Genomic DNA, 20,583 nt, shown 5'->3' with positions numbered 1-20,583 from the left:
CTGATGACATCTCAAATGACATCACTGATGACATCACTGATGACGTCATCCAAGTGATAAATTACCGCATCTTCTCACACCCTAATATGACCTTTGATACATCATCGACTCAAAATTGCAGACTTCCATTCTCAAAACCATAGATACTCCAATACCAATATCTACATACCCACTCATTAACTCTTAGGTCTACATACACCTCCACTCATTCACCTGTACAGTCACTCATACTTACAGTCACTCCATACAAGACTATCATATGCATTTATACACCTATATAGACACTCACATAGAGTCAGTTACGCACCTAGAAAATCATCCATTCACACACTTGTACACCCACTTATTCTTCAACAGGCCTTTCCCTATATATATTAAACATATTAAAATTGTTCAGAAACACATACTCAAATGGATGACGTCATCAGTGATGTCATCAGTGATGTCATTTGAGATGTCATCAGTGATGTCATCAGTGATGTCATCAGTGATGTCACTGACCATGTCATGAGTGAAGTAATATGTGACGACGTCATCAGCGATGCATTGCGGGGGCGCGAGTTATAGTTAGCTGAACTAACTATAACAGGGGAATTTCTAGGGTTTTGTACGAGGGAAATGTCCAGCTAACTATAACACCCCTGAAACCTATGGTTTTTTCAGTGAATATATATATATATATATATAAATACAAATAATCTTTCAGGCATAGAGTGACGAATAAATTATGCAAAAAAGAAGCGGAGAACTCTGGGTAGTTCTCAAGTTTAGGTGGAAAGCAGCTCCTGTATAGAGCACTCTCAACACCAGCGACACCCTAGATCTGCTCACCTCAAATGTCTGTTTTTCTATCAAAGTCTTTAAGCATAGGATTAGCACAGTGCCATCCACGTCGAGATTGAAAAGGACAAAGTATTTTGCCATTTCTACAGCAAAGTCTTTAAGCATAGGACTAGCACAGTACTGTCCTTGCTGAGCTGTAAAATGACAACAGCCATTTACCACTCCAGGCACAGTATTACAGCTTTGAATTGGTAAAATACCAACCAAGCCAACCTGAAATGAGCAAAAGCAACCCCATACACAGTGTTTTGCTCTAATTAGAGCTCTTCAGAGAGGTATAGCTTTGTTCAGACACAAGGGAGCACCCAGTATAAGTCAAAAAAATACCCTTTCAGGCATAGAGTGACAAATAAATTATGCAAAAAAGAAGCAGAGACCTCTGGGTAGTTCTCAAGTTTAGGTGGAAAGCTTATATATTCCAGCTCCAACTTGTGCATCTCCTCTGTGCACTCGCAACGGGTGCTCTTGCGCAGATGGTGCACCCGCTAAACATCAGATTCCAAACTCGCACTGCTTCAAACGCAAGAACAGAGCACTCATGGGGGTGAGTCCAAAGTAATTTATTAACGGACTCTCGCTGCAACCAAACTCGTTTCGGCAGTCGCCTTTTTCGATGGTAATCAGGCGCACCGGAAATGGCTACAGTTTGTATCATTCACTTTCCAACTGCAATCATTAGAGAGAAGGGACTAAGGGGCATATGTATCAACATCACCATTTGCGATTCTCAAATAGCGATTTTTAAAGAATCGCTATTTGAGAATTGCAAAACGGGATGTATTTAAAAAATCGCAAACTTTTTGCGATTTCTTAAAATTCCTTAATTGCGATTAGCAAATTGCGAAATCGCAATTAAGGAATACCTGCCCATTCATTTCTATGGGCCAGGAGACCCATAGGAATGAATGGGAAGTAATTCTCAAATAGCGAATTCGCAATTTGCTAATCGCTATTTGAGAATAATTTCAAAGGTGCAAGGGTGTCATGATGACACCCTGATGCACCCCTGAAATGAGCATGTGTGTGCATATGGCGCACATACATGCCCTAAGGGCATGTATGAGCGTCACGTGGCACTTTGCAAAATTAAAAATAGTGCATTTTGAAAGGAAATCGCAAATTACCACCAACTGGAAGTTGGTGGTAATTTGCGATTTCTTAAGGATAATTCGCACAACTTGGGTGCTTTTTACATATCATTTAAGAAATCGCAATTTGCGATTTCTTAAATGCTTACGCAAAATTAAGAAATCGCTAAATTAGCAATTCCTTAATTTTGCGATGGGATTTTGCCTTATACATCCCGTTTTGCGAATTTTTAATCGCAAACGCTGTATTTTGTGAATCGCAGCGTTTGCGATTAAAAATTTGCTTGATACATATGCCCCCATTTTACATAAAATGGCATTGCCATCTTCAAACATGCAAAATGCAGTCCATGCAGTTGAAAAATGTGAATAGTAATCATTATACATACAGTCATACAAGTGTAAATACACAGTATCTATTTTATATTGTGGTGTCACGTTTATACGTAAATACAACCCTTTTCCAAATATATTATGCCCACAGATGCGCTCGCAGTGCACTGTGTTACACGTAAGATAACATTGATGAAAAAGTGGAAATACACAGAGCCAATATTGTATGGTGTCATTGTGCTCCTAGGGAGATTTGTTGTATCAATAAACACATAATGCTCACAGATGGGCTCAAAGTGCACATGCAAATCTCTGCGTGTACCAACCATTAAAATCAAAGTTAAAGAATGATCCTCAATTCAATTAGTCCAACGAACATTGCATTGTTCTGTCTCCGGTCTATATAGTCGATTACGGAGGCAATGTCCAAAGATCTCGCCCTGTATTGGCTCTAAAACTTCGAGATAAAAGCATGAGAAAAATATATTTCACAGTACCTCTAGTCCCTTCCCACCATGATCCTTCAAACAAAATATATATAAGGTTGCAAAATGATATGGGTGACAATCCTGCCATATCCAAAATTTCATGAAAGACATTAGACAACAATAACAATTATACAGTGAAGCAATTATGCGAAGAAAATAATTAATTACACAGAGAAACATTTGCACCATTATATAGAAAGTAATCAGCCTCGTCATATCCATTTAAGGCAACAACTTTTCTAATCCCCTAGATGTGTTGCAAGCTCCTCATTAATGTTCAAGCCATATATATATATTATCTACTGGCGGTCGCCAGTAGATAGTTATAGTTAGGGCCGTGTTTCCATAGGAAATCCGCAACATTCTATTTGGAATAACTTTGGCGCCGGTTGACGAATCCTCGCAAAATTTTTAAAATAGGTGGGGCGCTCCGCTCCGCTCCTACCCTGAAAGTCTCGGGGTGATCCGTCAAGCGGGGGCCGAGAAAAAGGGGGGTCCCAAAACGTGTTTTCCCCATGCATTTTTCCATAGGACCTTTAGTCGAAGGTACAGCCCGAACAGCTGAACAGAATTACTTGAAATTTGGCAGAGAGGTAGTCCTCAGGTCAGGGAAGTGCCTTTTGCAGGTCTGGTGTCAATCTGTTCAGTAGTTCCTGAGAAAATCAAAAGTAAAATCATATACATATGTGGGCGGAGCCTAACCACACATCTCATCCTGAGATCTGATTGGCTGTCAGTACTTCATCCAAGAAGTGTTGGCAGCCATCTTGGGACCAATATACATGATAGCACCTCATTAAAAAGCATTGCAGTTAATAGAAGGTTTTAATACTTTACTTACATTATAAATCATTTGTTGATGGTACCATACTCATTTTAGGAACTGTGGTATGTTCTAAGGTGATTTCACCATGTGAAAAAGCCTTCTGCTGGGATATCATGATTGAGAGAAAAATATTTTCTCATGCTTTTCCCACAGAGGTTTGGAAGGTGATCTATACGCTAAACTGAGAGCTTATTTTCTGTAAATTCACATTATCTTTCTCAGTCATGTGAGAATGAAGTCTGACATTTTCAGTAAAACATGTACATCCAACAATGGCAGAGACTGTCAGTTGATTCCTTTGTGTTCTACTGCAGCTTCCCAGAGTGTTCCAAAGAACAACTAGAGCGCTAACAGTCCTACTTATGATAAACGTATGGCACACCTGAAGCCATCTTGCTTGGATTAAAGTGGTAACTCTTAAAACATTTAATTTAAAAGGGAACAAAATGAGGGGGTTCATTTTTCCAAAAAAAGTATGATTAGTGCTGCAGAAAGAAAAATTAGGGCACATTTTGAGTGACTTCTCAAATCCTCTTCTATTTCATTAAAAAATTCTGACATGCAGACTGAAACATGCACTTTCAATACCAGCAGCAGTTTTCCCTGGTGAGCAGTAGCTTTACTACAGTGATCTAATGAGCAAAACGATTGCTAACATTCTGAATTTATGGCAAATGTGTGACACATCTGAATGCCTTCTTGATGGAATCAAAGTAAAAAACTGAAAGTATATCCTACTGAGGAGACTGCAGTAAATGAGGAAATTAGGAAACTTCATAACAAATAAGTCTCCCAAGATGGCCACCAGAGACAAAAGAGCCCAAATGTAGCCCAAATATCACCCAGATGTAGCCCAAGTATAGCCCAATGACAGAATGTCCCAGAATGTTCTTAAAAACAACTAGAGCGCTTACTGTCTTCATTATGACAAAAGTATGGCACACCTGAAGCCATCTTGATTGGAATAAACTGGTAACACTCAAAACATTTAAATTAAAAAGGAACACAATGAGGGGGTTCATTTTGCCAAAGAAATTATGATTAATGCTGAAGAAAGAAAATGAGGGCACATTTTGAGTGACTTCTCAAATCCTCTTCTATTTCATTAAAAAATTCTGACATGCAGACTGAAACATGCACTTTTAATACCAGGAGCAGACTTCCATGGTGAACAGTAGTTTTACTACAGTGATCTAATGAGCAACTAGAGTGCCAACATTCAGAATTTATGGCAAATGTGTGACATATCTGAATACCTTCATGATGGAATCAAGGTAAAAAACTGAAAGCATTTCCTACTGAGGAGACTGCAGTACATGAGGGAATTAGGAAACTTCATAACAAATAAATCTCCCAAGATGGCCACAGGAGACAAAAGAGCCCAAATGTAGCCCAAAATCACCCAGATGTAGCCCAAATATAGCCCAATGACAGAAGTGTGCAAAACACTTAGTATTTTGTATTTTTGCAGTGTTATATAGTGCAGACTTGTCAGGTATTGGAGTGCTTTACATGAGCATTGGTTACATCACACAAGAACAAATTCATTTTGGTTGTAGACATGGGGAGACTAAGTGATTTGACCAGAATCACAGAATGTCGAGCTGAAGCAGAAACTCCAACCTGGTTCACCAGTTGCAAAGTCTGCAGTTCTGGAAGTAACACCACATCCTCTCCCCTAAGTGCAACATTTAATCAAGTGGTCAACTGGATAAAAAAACATAAAGATAACAAATAATTTAAAAGTGCTTTGCCGCTATTTGAAAACTCAGAAAAGATGTCCTTATTTTAGTCTTTTAGAGCACTAACCATAATTTTGATGCCAATAAGACCCTCTCATATATTTAATTTCTAAAGGAAATGCTCTAGGTATTACAGTTTTGATTACATCAAGATGACGTCAGGCGTTCCACACTTTTGTAATAAATATAGAATGTTAGCAATCTAGTTGTTCATTAGGATACTGTTGAGAGGCAGAGGCCAGGGGCACGGACTCTGAAAATTGAAGGCAGGTAGGAGGGTTCAAAGGCCACAATTTAACCACACTGAGCAGGCAGGAAGGGCTGTGGCAGCACAACAGACTATGGAGGGCAGTGGAAAGGGGGGCAGGGGCAACACACCAACAATACAGGACTTGCAAGAGAGGCTGTGGCAATGTAATAGACCATTGTGGGCAGAAGGAAGAGGCAATGGTAGTACAACCATACATGCCAACAGACCCGATTCAGCCAGGAAACGTCCAATGTTTTTAAGCTCAAATGGGCTTTATTTGATCTGTCTCCTGTCTACAATCTCCTCTTTTTCAATGTAGCTCAAAGGGGAAAATCAATACCCCAGTTTTTTTTCAAAATCTCCCTCTTACCAAGTTCAAAATGTTCGCAAGTATGGTACATTGGATCATGGAAGGAAATGGGGTAGGGACATGGACTTGGATAACAGAGGACAGGAGGGACATGGAGAGGTGCACCAAACTGACCCTGCAGGGCAGGCATCAGGGTTTGCAGCAGCACAATACACCACACAGGGCATGCGGGACGGGAGTGCAGCACAACAATCCATAGAAAGCAAGAGGGAGGGGAAAGGACCATGCACATGGACAACAGAGAACAGAGGGGCAAGTGGCAATGGTAGCTAGCTGACCATAATGGATAGACAGGAGAGAAAGATGCAGCATAACAGACCATAAAGGGCAGGAGGGACGGATCAGGGGCATTACAATGGAACAGACAAGCCAGGAGGGAGGGAGTAGGGGTCTGCACATGTAAACAGAGGGCTGGGGGCAAGGGGGCAGGGCAGGAGCAGCAAGATAGCCATGGAGGTCAGGCAGGATGGGCACTAGAAGCAAGACACACCATGAGGAGCAACAGTGAGACTGTGATGGCATACACACAGACCATGGAGGGAAGGTGGGAGGGGGTCATGGGCAGCTAACTGACCACACAGGGAAGGTGGGAGGGGCCATGGCAGCACAGAAGACCATGCATGGCAAGTGGGAGGGTTAGTGGCAGCACAATGGCTATGATGGGCCAGAAGGAGGGTGCAGGGGCATGCACAAAGGACGATGGAGGATAGAAGGGAGGGTCAGGACCTGTGCACAGACAAGAAAGTTCAGGGGAAGGGGCCTCACAACAGACCGCACGGGACAGGCAGGAGATGCAGTTGCAGCACAACAGACCAGGGAGGGCAGTAGGGTGTGGCAGTACAATGGACCATGTAGGACAGGAGGAAGAGGATAGGGGCATGGCATGTGGACAGGCAGGGTGGAGGTGGCAGGGGCAGGTTACAGTCATCTGACTATGCTAGGCAGGTGGGAGGGGAGTGGCAGCTCAACAGAACACTCAGAGTAGATAGGAGTGGCAGGTCCATGGAACATGGTGGGCAAAAAGGATGGAGCAGGGGCATGCACAAAGACATCGGAGGGCAGGGGGAAGGAGAATAGGGGCAGCAAGCTAAGCACAGAGTTTAAGCAGGAGGTCAATGATGGGGCATAGAATTGGGCAATGGAGGGCAGGAGGAGTGGACTGGTACATCATACTAAATTGAGGGCAGTGGCTGCACATCAGACCATGCATGGCAGGAGGGAGGAGGCTAGTCCATGGATTCACACAACAGAGGATAGGGAGGAGGGGGATGGGGCAGCAAGCTAACTGTTCAGAGAAGGCGGGTATTAGGAACTTTATTGTTTTTAAAACGTGTGTCTGTGCGAACTACTTCAAATATGAACAAGTATGCAGCATAATCTCACTTTTATTCAGGAAGAAGAGGACGTTTGTGACTGTGACTCCGGGCTCACTTAGAACTTAGAACAGCCACAGGGCGCGTTTACACAGTGGTGAAGGGAGGGGACGGGGCCTGAGGTGACGTGTGCAAACACGCACTATGGCACGTTTTAAATTGGGGATATAATTTCCCTTCAATACTGAGGGCCCCTGGGGGCTAACTAGCCCACCAAGTGGTTCCAGTAAGCGCCACTGAGCTGCATTGCAGAGAGGTGGTCCAGGCCATGCCACTTTTTACACCTCTCTGCAACGCAGCTCTGTGGCACTTACTGGAGGTACCTAGTGGGCTAGTTGGACCCTAGGGACCCTTAGGATTCAAATGAACTTAATCTCCCAACTAAAAACGGACACAGGGCGTGGTGAAGGGAGGGGACGGGGCCTGAGTTAACGTGTGCAAAAACGCCCTGTGGCCTGTTTTAAGAGGTAGTTTTAACCCCCCTGCCCTATTATATACTAGGGGCTTACAGAGGAGGTCATGCTAATCACAGGGAGACCCCAACGCATAATGTTCTCTAGTGTATGTAGGTGTTTTCACTGTATTCTAAGTGTCTGTTAACATAGCACTGGCTCTAGGACTGGTTAGTCAGACTCAGTTACCACCAGTATCTGTCTGAAAAAGTTGAGGGTACAGGATGATTTTGCAACAAGGCTTCTTTCTGCTCTTCTTTTTGTTCTTTCTGCACGTTATCCTTCTTCCTGCACTTTTCTTTGTCTTTGAGGACTTTTGTTGCTTCTTTCTGCACTTCTTTTTTTTCTTTCTGTGCATTTTTTCTTCTTTCTTCACATGTCCTATCTCTGTAGGCATAGTTAGAAATTAGCATTTAAAAAACCTTCGAAATTCACAGAAAAAACCATAGGTTTCAGGCACGTTATAGTTAGGAATTAGCATTTAAAAAACCTCAGAAATTCACTGAAAAAACCATAGGTTTCAGGGGTGTTATAGTTAGCTGGACTTTTCACTTGTACAAAACCATTGAAATTCCCCCGTTATAGTTAGTTCAGCTAACTATAACTCGCGCGCGCGCAATGCACTGCTGATGACGTCACATATTACATCACTCATGACATGGTCAGTGACATCACTCATGACATCACTGATGACATCTCAAATGACATCACTGATGTCAGTAACCTCTACACGTCCATCCATCACTCAGACGGAATACAAGCTTTGGAACATTTCTTAGGAAAAAGATCTATAGAGTACCACACCCATAACAAAATGTTAGTGGACCTGACAAAGTTTTGTTTAAATAACAATTACTTTCTATTCCAGCAACAGGTCTATCATCAAGTGAGAGGCGTGGCAATGAGTGCAAGTTTTTCACCCAGCTACGCCTGTCTACACATGGGTAGATGGGAAGAAGTAATAGTAAGAACAGAACATCCGGAAATTTGGTCCAAAAATATAATCAAGTGGATCAGATTTATAGATGACTTGTTTGTGATATGGCAGGGTGATATAGAAAGCGCTGAGGAGTTTATAAGATGTCTAAATTCCAACAATGTCAATATCCAGCTCACCTACACCATGAGCAAGAGTACCATCTGCTTTTTGGATGTAGAAGTGTATGTCTCCAACAACATTTTGGAGACTCGCCTACATCGAAAACCAACAGCAGGAAATACCATACTGCATTCAAATAGTTTCCATCCTAAGCATACAATTCTCAGCACCCCCTACGGGGAGATGCTAAGAATTCGTAGAATATGCAGTAATGAAACTGATCTACAAAAAGCACAGGAAGAGTGTAAAATCCGTTTCCTTGAGAGAGGATACAAAGAGAAGGTAATTGATGATGCCATAAAACAAACTAGGGCCAAAACAAGGGAAGATTTACTCTTCAAACCATCAGCTGGCAAGATTAAAAGAATGAAAATTTCTGCCACAGAGAGTAGCCCCCGCCTAATACTCACGTACAATAAACAAAAAGACAGCCTAAGAAAAATAATTAAGGACAACTGGCATTTAGTGCAAAGTGATCCAGTCATAGGGAGTCAAATGCCAGCACTACCCATGATAACATACAGAAAGGCACAAAGCACAGGGGACCATCTAGTCAGCAGTAGTCCAGAGGTTACCACGAGCAGCAATTGGTTGACCAATCGAAAAGGATTTGTCCGGTGTTTGGTATGCAAAGCATGCAAACACGGTGAAAATAAAACATCCTTTTCAACAGCTTTCAAAGGCAAGCCCTCTGTAATCAACAAATTTTTAACCTGTAAATCAGACTTTGCTGTGTATGTGCTGGAGTGCTCTTGTGGACTGCGATATGTGGGAAGCACAAAGTTGCAGGTCCACAAGAGAATACTCCAGCACATGCGGCCCATCACAAACAAAGATATCACTTATCCGGTGGCCCGCCACTTTGAGGAGGTCCATTCCAGTAATATGGACCACTTAAAGTACTATGTAATCGACAGCGTGCCGCCTCCAAGAAGAGGAGGAAACAGGGAAGCCATGTTGAGGCGTCTAGAAACCAAATATATCTTAGAACTAGACAGCAAAAGCCCACATGGTTTAAACACAATAGAGGATTTACATACGTGGTTATAACATCATTGATTGTGATACAAGGTTGGCATCTCAATTAAGAACCAAAATGCCCCTCCCCCCTCCCAGAGTCGTTTTCCTCAGTCTAGGAGTTTATGGTAAGCACATGGGCTCATGTGCACTGAATAATATATCTCCAGACAAAATTAATTACAGGCACAGTTAAAATGTAAGCACTAGCACTTTTTTTGCCAATTTGCACAAACATTAGAGTTTACATATCAGTATGACAATGGGGTTGTTTACAACAAGTTGGGAATGTTTACATTTACAAGCGTATTTTGCACAGTTATTATGTTATGTTGTACTTAGAATTTGTATTTATATTGTTATAAAAATTAATAGGTATATTAGATAACAATATACTGTGTTTTGAACGCATTTTTGCATTATGCATCTAGAGAAAATGTCATCCCAGGGATGTTCACAATAACGTCCAAAAGAAATGTTACTGAGTAACTGACAACAGGTATCAAAATGTAAATAACATTTCTACTTTCCAAGAATGTTGGGCATTTATGCAAACACAAAGTAAACACAATTGTCATGAATTTATCACTGTTGTGTGCAACATGGCAGAAACTGCACGAATAGTATGTTTTCTAGTTCCATTATTTTTGTGAAAAGGCAACAAAGAAAAAAACTATGCACTTGTCACTTTAAAAGCCGGGGGAATTGACGTGGTGTGTCATGTGATCAAGAACCCTTGGAGGTTCGAAACGCGTCATGGCGGCCATGCACCGAAAGAAATAACAATAAAAATTATACCTGCACTGCAAAAAGTGGAGTTTGCGCCTTTCTTGGTTCTGAGGACTGGATCGATGAGAGACTGTTGTCAGAAAGGATTATGAAATATATATATATATATATATATCACTTCAAAAACCATAGGTTTCACACATGTTCTAGTTAGGTGGACATTTCACTCGTAAAAAACCAATGAAATTCCACCGTTATAGTTAGTTCAGATAACTATAACTCGCGCGCCCGCAATCCAGTGCTCATGACGTCACATATTTCATCACTCATGACATGGTCAGTGGCATCACTCATGACATCACTGATGACATCATCCTTGTGATAGAGTGGCGGTCCCACGAGTTATAGTTATCTGAACTAACTATAACGGTGGAATTTCATTGGTTTTTTACGAGTGAAATGTCTACCTAACTATAACATGTGTGAAACCTATGGTTTTTTAAGTGAATTTGCAAGGTTTTTTAAATGCTAATTCCTAACTATAACGTGTGTGAAACCTATGGTTTTTTAAGTGAATTTGTACGGTTTTTTAACTGCTAGTTTTTTGTAATTTTTTTTTTTTTTATGGTTTATCACCGTGCGCGCACGGTGCGCGCACCGTGCGTGCACCCCGCGATTTTTTCCCCCCAAAAAATAAAATGTTTTTTCACCCTTCGGGGTCCTTTAGGGACCCCCTGACAAAGGCTAGGGGTCAGGAACTCTTTACCCTGCCCCCTTTTCACGTTCGCCACCTCTCTTTTTCCCTCTCGCACCCACAACAAACAAAATGGCGGCCGACACTTCCGGATTTCGACCGATTCGAATGTTGACTGACCACCAATCAGAATTACGCTTGCGCACGTTAGGGTGCGCGCACCGTGCGTGCAAGGTGCGCACACGGTGCGCGGCTATAGATATTTATGTGCTTTAACTGCAATTTTCTCAGGAACTACTGAACAGATTGACTCCATATATGCAAAAGGCACTTCCCTGACCTGAGGACTACCTCTCTGTCTAAAGGTCCTATGGGAAAATGCGTTTTGGGGCCCCCCTTTTTTTTATCGGCCCCCGCTTGACAAATCACCCCGAGACTTTCAGGGTAGGAGCTGAACGGAGCGCCCCATTAGTTTTGAAAATTTCGCGAGGATGTGTCAACCGGCGCCAAAGTTATTCAAAATAGAATTTTCAGATTTCCTATGGAAACACGGTCCTAACTATAACTATCTACTGGCGACCGCCAGTAGATTATATATATATATATTACCTACTGGCGGTCGCCAGTAGGTAGTTATAGTTAGGACCACGTTTCCATAGGAAATCCGCAACATTCTATTTTGAATAACTTTGGCGCCGGTCGACGAATCCTCGCGAATTTTTCAAAATAGGTGGGGTGCTACGCTCCGCTCCTACCCTGAAAGTCTCGGGGGGATTCGTCAAGCGGGGGCTGAGATAAAAGGGGGGTCCCAAACCGCGTTTTTCCCATGCATTTTTCCATAGGACCTTTAGACAGGGCTACAGCCCGAACGGCTGAACAGAATTACTAGAAATTTGGCAGAGAGGTAGTCCACCGTGCGTGCATGGCACTAACTGGGCGCGCACGCCACGAATGGCGTAAAGTAACTTAGCATTTAAAAAACCGTACAAATTCACTGAAAAAACCATAGGTTTCACACACGTTATAGTTAGGAATTAGCATTTAAAAAACCTTGCAAATTCACTGAAAAAACCATAGGTTTCACACATGTTATAGTTAGCGGAAATTTTACTGATAAAAAACCAATGAAATTCCCCCGTTATAGTTAGTGCAGGCAACTATAACTCACGCGACCGCAATCTTCTGCTGATAACATATGTGTCTTTATGAAAAAAAAATATTTGTAATATATGTATAGCTAAAAATTTATGGAAGAAGACATGGGTAAATAAGTGTCTAAATACAGTATTAGCATCAGCAGAGGATTGCGGTCGCGTGAGTTATAGTTGCCTGCACTAACTATAACGGGGGAATTTCATTGGTTTTTTATCAGTAAAATTTCCGCTAACTATAACATGTGTGAAACCTATGGTTTTTTCAGTGAATATATATATATATAGACATATTACCGCTCCTTATCCTCTCTCACTCCCAGAAAAGACACAGCACTCGTGGGGGAGAGTCTCCAGCTTTATTGAGACTCTTCAACACACCAGACGTGTTTTGGCAGTCGCCTTTCTTGATGGTACGAGGGCGTGCCAGAAACAGCCATTTTTTATACTTTATTTACAAACCACATTTCCTGTTCCCATACAGCAACAACATGGAAGAGGGACCAACATTCATGTTACAATGTGAGCGCCATCTTAACCTAGCGTGATATTATACAGCTTATGGCACACTCAGAAGAACATTGCTGATATCGCCACATTAATCGCTCCCAGTTCACTAAATCACATTCAATAATGAACTGTCAAGAGCAAATCAGCAGAATCTAGCCCTGAATGTGCCAATGCATTGCCATTTCTATAACATCATAGATAAGACGATCCTTTCTGTGCCACACTTTCATAATCAAGCCCTGAATGGGCAAGCTCAGACATAATGATTTTAATCAACCGCCCTCACATTCCTAGTGATCCCTCCCATATAATTTCCCCCCCACGTCACCCAATGACATTTCCAATTCAATCTACGTATTCAGGATGATTACCATGATAATCACAATTCTAACGTAAGCAGAAAACTCAATTAATCCATTATCTAAAATATTAAATTATACATTTCTTCAAACAATTCATTTTCCAGAGTACTTCACATATCCATTAATTAATTGATTATTCAATTTTCATTCGTAATTCTAATCAAATTGAAAATAGAACAACTCCTAGGAAGAGATCCCTCTATCCTAGGTGTACTGCAAGCTCCTCACTACTGTTCAGTCCCCCGTGGGCCTTTGTATCTAGATCTATATTGTACCTTGACTCCAGCCTTCTTAATTTCATCACTCTATCTCCTCTTCGCAGATTGGCTGGAACATGGTGTAGTACAAAGTAGGTGAGTAAATCTCTATTGCAATTATGTGCAGCTTGGTAATGTCTCGCTACCGGGTATGTTATATCTCGATTTTTTCTTGCCGGCAGATGTTCTAAGATTCTCACCTTAGTTTGGTGGATCGTACTGCCCACATATCTTAACCCGCAGGGGCATGTCAAACAATATACAGTGTAGGGGGTACTACAATTTAAAAACGTCCTGAGCCAGCGTGGTTTCACACTACCATTCACTAAGTATGACAACACCTTTTTGCTTGTACTACAGGCTTTGCATCTTCCACAGGGGAAAAACCCAAGTGGAGCCTCGGCAAATGGTTTTGGCACTGCTCGTACAAAGTAACTCCTCGTAAGCGAGTCCCTAAGTGCCCTCGCACTTTTAAAGGTAAGTATTGGACGCACTGGGATGTCATTACCAATCTGATCTCAACAGATTCCAGTTTTTTCTCAATATGGTTCTCAACTCTACCACCCCACTGGAGAAAGTCGTAATCATTCTAAAGTGTCCCTTTTCCTTGGTGATATTCTTAAGTTTCAATAAATACTGCCTCGATTTGGCTTGTACTCTGGTAAGTGAGTCTCTTAATGACTGCTCTCCATAGCCTCTAGATTTGAATTTTTTTATACTTGCTTCTGCATGTTTCTGAAAGTCTTCATTAGTAGTACAATTTATTTTTATCCTTAGTAACTCCCCGTAGGGGATACTTGAGATCAATCTGGGAGGATGATTGCTATCAAAGTGTAAAATAGAGTTCCCAGCCTTCGGTTTATGGTACAACTGAGTGCACATTTTTCCCTTTGTAATAAACACTTCCAAATCAAGAAAAGTCACCTCTGTCATGCTCATCTCTGCTGTAAACCGTAAATTGTTAACGTTTTGATTTAAGATCTTAACAAACATGGATGCCGTTTCCATTGATCCCCTCCATATCAGGAAGAGATCTTCTATGTACCGGTACCAGGCCACTATTCTCTCCGTCCATTCCACTTTAGCAGACGACCAGGCCACCTGCTCCTCCCACCAGCCCATGAAAAGGTTTACGTAGCTGGGGGTGAAGCAGGTGCCCATGGCCATGCACGTTAGCTATTTATCGTGCTGGTCCTGGTACAGGAAGATGTTATTCTGTAAACAAAACGTTAGAAGTTCTAACAACATAGGATTATGGTCCACAAATTTCACAGATTGTGTATCCGAAAATCATATAATATATATATATATATATATATATATATATATATATATATATATATATATATATCCAAGAAAGAAGTGACACAAACAGATAGATTCACCAGTGTTTTTTGTTTTGCTAATAACTTTAGCGCCGTTGGATGAATCATCATGAAATTTTCAAAATTTGTGTGATGCTCAGTTCAGCTGCTGTGTTGAAAGTTCTGCGGTGATTTGTCAAGCATGGGCTGAGAGAAAGGGAGGTCCCAAAACAAATTTTCCCCATGCAATTTTCCATAGGGATTTTAGACATGACTACAGCCCGAACCACTGAATGGAATTACAGCAAATTTGGCAGAAACCTAGCTCCTGGTACATAAAGCGTGCTTTTTGTGCTTTGGACTAAATCTGTTCAGTAGTTTTAGAGATGGATCCTCGGCAGATCATCCAAGGATCCTCTGAGGATCTGCAAGGTGGGTTTACGGATCCACATGCCAAATGCAATGCTGTGAATGACTGGCCACAACCTGACTGGGAAGTTGCAGTTGCTACTTTATGTACCGGGACCTGTCCCCAGGCTGTAACCTTCTGTGAACAATGAATAAAAGGGTCAAGGTAGAGCTACCTTGACCCTACAGGTGAGTTAGAGGGGTCCCAAAAGGACACATTAAGGTCAATAAATTGTCTTATAATGTTTTCTTCTCAATGTGTGTGGCTATAGGGATCCTCTGTGGTGCTTATGACCCCTGTGGTACGAAGACCTGCTACAGCTCATCAGAGGCCCATTCCCATTTCTCAACCACTCTGCAAATGTACCCCCTGCCACACAGCTGTTTGGGGGTTGAAGTCCCCTTGGATGCCGAGTGTTGTTGGGGGCAAAGGACCCTTCCGGTCCCACAAAGCATGATTGATGAGAGCTCATCAGAGGCCCCATCACATTTCTCAGCCACTCTGCAAATGTACCCCCTGAGTCATAACTTATTGGGGGTTGAAGTCCCCTAGGAGTTCAGTGTTGTTGGGGGCTAAGAACCTCTCCTGTTACCACCAGTATGTCCCACAAAGAGGGGATTGCCAAGAGATCATTATAGGCCCATCCCCTATCTCATTCCCTTTGCAAAAGCAACTCATGGTGCACTACTCACTGGGGGATGAAATCCCCTTGGATTCTGAGGTTTGTTGGGGGCCAAGAGCCCCTCCTGTTGCCACCTGTAAGTCCCACACGGCAGGACTGCTGAGAGCTCATCGTAGGTCCCGCCCCCTTTCTCCACCACTCTGAAAACATGCCTCCTGAAACACTACTGGTTGGGGTATGAAGTCCTCTTGACAGCTAGGGGTCACTGGGTGCCAAGAACCCCTCCTGTTACCACAAGTAAATCCCATATAGCCTGATTGCTTCAAATTCTTGGGAGTCCCTGCCCATTCTCCACTACTCTGCAAACACATCACCTGGTGCACTACTGGTTGGGGAGTAAAGTCCCCTTGGCTGAGAGTCATTGGGGGCTAGGAACCTGTCCTGTTACCACCAGTAAGTTACAATCATCTGGATTGATGAGAGCTCATCGGAAGTCTCACCCCCTTTCTCCACCACTCTGCAACCATGGCTCCTGGTGCACCACTGGTTAGTGGATGAAGTCCTCTTGGCTACAGAGGGTCTTTGGGGGCTGACAACCCATCCTGTTACCATTAGTAAGTCCAACCAGCAGGATTGCTGAGGGCTCATTGGAGGGGCACCCCCTTTCTCTACCTCTCTGCAAATGTGCCTCCTGGTGCACTACTGATTAGGGGATGAAGTACCCTTGGCTACTGAGAGTCATTGCGGGTCAAGAACCCCTCCTGTTACTACAAGTCCCACACAGCGGGATTGCTGAGAGCTTTTTGGGGGGCAGCCCCCTTTCTCCACCAATCTGCAAATGCAGCTTCTGACACCACCAGAAAGTACCACACACAGTATTTCAGAGAGCCTGTCAGAGGCCTGCCCCTTTTCCCCCACAGTACAGACCCATACAGCCACTCACACACCTACTCACATACCCATACAGCCACTCACAAACCCACTCACACACCCAGACAGTTACTCACAAACTCACTCACAAACCCATATATCCATCTACATACCCATACACTCAAAGACCCATACAGCCACTCACAAATCCACTCATCAACCTTTCCTGCCACTCACACAACCACTCTGATAGGAAATAAAATGTAAAAAACTCCTTAAAATTCACTAAAAAACAAAGGTTACAGGGACGTTATAGTTAGGAAATAGAATTTAAAAAACTACAAATTCACTGAAAAGAAAATAAAGGTGACATGGATGCTATAGTTTGAAACAGTATTAAAAAACCTTACAAATTCACAGAGAAAAACAAAGGTTACAGGGACATTATAGTTAGGGTTGGATTATACACACACAGAATCATAGAAATTCAACAGTTATAGTTATCTGAGCTAACTGCAACGTATGTTCCTGCAATGTACTGCTTATTACCTCACATTTTACATCAGTTATGACATGGTCAGTGACATCACTGATGACATCTCAAATTACATCACTGATGACATCATCCACAGAACCACTCACAAATGCATTCACAAACCCACACAACCACTCATAAAACTACTCACACACCCATACAACCACTCATATATCCACTCACTCATTAATAGAGCCACTCACACACCCACATACTCACCCATATAGCCACTCACACAGCTACTTGCTTTCCCCATATACCGACTCAAGCAGCCACTTTCTCACCCACACAGTCAATCACACTGCCACTCACTCATCCATACAGCTACTCACACACCTATTCACTCATCCCTCTAGCCTCTCAACAGAACCACTCACACACCCACACAGTGACTTACATACACATTCACACATCCATACAAGCACTCACATGTCTACTCACTCACCCATTCAGTCATTGACACAGATACTCACTCTCAAATACAGGTATTCACACACACAGTAATGTACCCAGACAGCCACACACATCCACTCATACAGCCACTCACCAATATAGCCACTCATACTGCCACCCACTCATCCATCCAGCTACTCACACACCCATGTATTCAACCACACAGCTACTCACTCACACACCCACTCACACATCCATGCAAACACTCAGACACCCACTCATGCACAGATATGCACAGTCCCACAGCCTCTCAAATAATATATGTTAGAAATGGTATCGCTCATTAGTGGTACACAAAGTATAATAATTTTACTTTTGTAGTACTTTAGTATATATGTTTAACAGTCAAAAACTTTTAGAAACCACTCAAATCACTGGATGATGTCATCATTGATGTAATTTGAGATCTCAACAGTGTTGGATGCCTGTCTTGTTGGGTGAAACTGATAATAGGTGAAAGAAATTCTTTTCGGGTGGGTTGAAATATGATGGTTGACAGAGTGAATGGATGAAGGGATGCGTGGGTGGGTAAATGGATGTTTTGGGGAAAGGATGGTTGAGAGCAGTGAATATGTGAATGAATGGATGGATGATGTTTTTCAATAGTTAAAGACTGGATAAGAGAATGTAAAGATTAAATGGTGGGTACCAAAGGGTGACGAATACTTGAACAATGAAATGATGAATGGATAATTGCATGGATAAAGAAACAAGGGAGTTCTTCTGGAGAAGTGCATGCACATCTACTTTGCACATTTGGAATGGATTTATCTAAGCTTTGGTTCAAAGTGGGAGGTTTTTTCTGTCTACTTCCTTGACTCACTGTATTTGTTAAGCGAGGCATATACGTATCTCACCCATCATATCCCATTTTGCCTGTGCCACCCATAACCTAACTGCTGCACGGTTCAATTTGTTTAGAAAAACAATGGATCTGATGTAGCCAAAAGGTCCAAACTGAAGTGACCCTGTTGGGGGGCACTAGGATTAAGAGTAGAAACTTAATTCTTAGAAGAGAGCAGCAAGTAATATAAGCAGGGACATGTAAGTCAGTGTATGACAGATATTTATTCCACAACAATAGTATTCAGGTAATCACACATTAAGTGACAATAAGCGTGACGTGAAAAGTGAGGGTGAAATTAAAATAAAGACATCGCATTGACAATAATAATAGAACCTCCTTTAGAAGATTTTCACCGAGTAAAAGGCGTTCATGTTGTAAACGTGCCTCCTGGTGCACTACTGATTAAGGGATAAAGTACCCTTGGCTACTGAGAGTCATTGCGGGCCAAGAACCCCTCCTGTTACTACAAGTCCCACACAGTGGGATTGCTGAGAGCTCATTGGGGGGCAGCCCCCTTTCTCCACCAATCTGCAAATGCAGTTTCTGACAGCACCAGAAAGTACCACACACAGTATTGCAGAGAGCCTGTCAGAGGCCTGCCCCTTTTCCCCCACAAAAGTGTTTGTTTGCGGTATAGTCTGCTATGAATAAGGTTGTCCCTGATGTAAAATTGGACATCTAAGAAGGGGATCTCAATCTTGCTATGTTGGAAAGTAAAGGCAATATTGTAACTGTTACAGTTTAGATGCTGTAAGAAAGCAGTCAGTTTCTCAGAGGAGCCTGTCCAGATCATAAGGCAATCGTCTATGTACCTCCCCCAGAATAGTATGGAGTCGTTCCACTCAGATCCCACATGCTCCAGATCCTCATCTCTTCGAACCAACCCATGAAAAGGTTGGCATACGAAGGAGAGAATCTGGAGCCCATGGCAACTCCCTGCTTTTGTCTGTACCACCTGTCTTTGAATAGAAAAACATTATTATCTAGGATAAGCTCTATCATCTCGATAAGCATCTCCGTATGGTCCCAAGCACTTGCTGATCTAGTGTTTAGTATCTTTCTAATGGCCATAAGGCCGTCATCCCTCCTGATGCTGGTATACAAAGAGGTCACGTCCAAAGTCACCTGGTCATGTTATCATCCCAATTGAGATCCGACATTATCCCTAGGATGTGTTTTGTGTCACGAATGTAAGAGGGTAATTGAACTACTATAGGTTTCAAGAAATTATCTACATATTCTGAAATCCTTTCTGTGGGTCCATCATTGCCTGAAATAATATGTCGTCCTGGTGGAAAAGGGAGTTTTTGGGGAATTTTAGACCCACAGAAAGGATTTCTGAATATGTAGATAATTTCTTGAAACCTATGGTAGTTCAATTACCCTCTTACATTCGTGACACAAAACACATCCTAGAGATAATGTCGGGTCTCAATTGGGATGATAACATGACAATAGTGACTTTGAACATGACCTCTTTGTATACCAGCATCAGGAGGGATGACGGTCTTATGGCCATTAGAAAGATACTAAACACTAGATCAGCAAGTGCTTGGGACCATACGGAGATGCTTATCGAGATGATAGAGCTTATCCTAGATAATAATGTTTTTCTATTCAAAGACAAGTGATTTAGACAAAAGCAGGGAGTTGCCATGTGCTCCAGATTCTCTCCTTCGTATGCCAACCTTTTCATGGGTTGGTTCGAAGAGATGAGGATCTGGAGCCATGTGGGATCTGAGTGGAACGACTCCATACTATTCTGGGGGAGGTACATAGACGATTGCCTTATGATCTGGACAGGCTCCTCTGAGAAACTGACTGCTTTCTTACAGCATCTAAACTGTAACAGTTACAATATTGCCTTTACTTTCCAACATAGCAAGATTGAGATCCCCTTCTTAGATGTCCAATTTTACATCAGGGACATCCTTATTCATAGCAGACTATACCGCAAAC

The sequence above is a fragment of the Triturus cristatus genome, chromosome 5_1, assembly GCF_964204655.1.
Source record: "Triturus cristatus chromosome 5_1, aTriCri1.1, whole genome shotgun sequence".
Lineage (NCBI taxonomy): Eukaryota > Metazoa > Chordata > Amphibia > Caudata > Salamandridae > Triturus > Triturus cristatus.
This window is presented reverse-complemented; position numbering follows the sequence as displayed.